The sequence below is a fragment of the Ochotona princeps genome, chromosome 25, assembly GCF_030435755.1.
Source record: "Ochotona princeps isolate mOchPri1 chromosome 25, mOchPri1.hap1, whole genome shotgun sequence".
Lineage (NCBI taxonomy): Eukaryota > Metazoa > Chordata > Mammalia > Lagomorpha > Ochotonidae > Ochotona > Ochotona princeps.
This window is the reverse complement of record NC_080856.1, coordinates 25,209,973-25,210,845: the sequence shown is the minus strand read 5'-3', so window position 1 is coordinate 25,210,845 and position 873 is coordinate 25,209,973. Positions and strand designations below refer to the sequence as shown.

The window sequence follows — 873 nt, the reverse complement described above, 5'->3', positions numbered from 1 at the left end:
TGTTGTAAACTCAGCAGAGAGAAACATACTGTGGGCTGTACTCATCATTTCTGGAAGACATCGCCCCGATTACCAAATAATACCTCCAGTAATACATCAGAACAACTCAGCTCTACACAGTTTCCTTTCACAGCATCACATACTCTCAGCCAAAATGCTTACAACATTCCTGTCCTCCTTTACCTCCCCATGAGCGACCTGATGTTTAGTGAATTGCTACTACCCTTGCAAGATCTGGGCTGAGTTTTTCTACATGTGTTTCAAGGCATTTTCTCCAATAGATCTATGCCACAATCCTCATATGGCATCAAGCCCATCAGGGAGCCTCTCCCGAGATGAAAACTTCTCTCCAAGGAGTGAAATTACAAGTGCAGACCAAGACGCTTCTGAGTTCCCACTAGCAGTTCTGACCTATCTACACACTGAAAGGCCATGCAGAGGTGGCTTAAAGATCAGGCCCAAAAACCCCTAGACCTCTGCTGCCACCAACACACATGGTCTCTGTGACTCTGTTGTCTGTCCTCGTGTAAGGACACCAATCACAGCATCAGTGCCCACCGTAATCCATATGAAACAAAGAAATCACTTAATAGGATGATACAGAAAAGATTAGCATGGCCTCTGTGCAAGGAAGACATGCAAACTGGTGAAGCGTTCCATATTTGTACAAAGGGTTTTTATAGGAAGATGGGTAGTCAGAAGGTCACAGGTGTTGCCTTTGCAAACACTTCCTGTGTTTTGTGACAAGAAATAAAATACATTCTTAAAAAATTTTTTTTGCGTGTTTGAAAGACAGAGTTACAAAAAGAGTGGGAGAGAAAGAAAGATTTTCCACCTGCTGATTCACTACCCAGATGGCCCCAACAGTTGGGC

At 43.6% G+C, this 873-nt stretch overlaps 1 non-coding gene across 1 annotated transcript; it reads left to right on the top strand.

Moving 5' to 3' along the window:
• Positions 1-563: 563 nt before the first annotated feature.
• Positions 564-666, top strand: LOC118760263 (U6 spliceosomal RNA). The gene has a single exon (XR_004996682.2). It is a non-coding gene; the product is annotated as a U6 spliceosomal RNA (small nuclear RNA).
• The last annotated feature ends 207 nt before the right edge of the window (positions 667-873 follow it).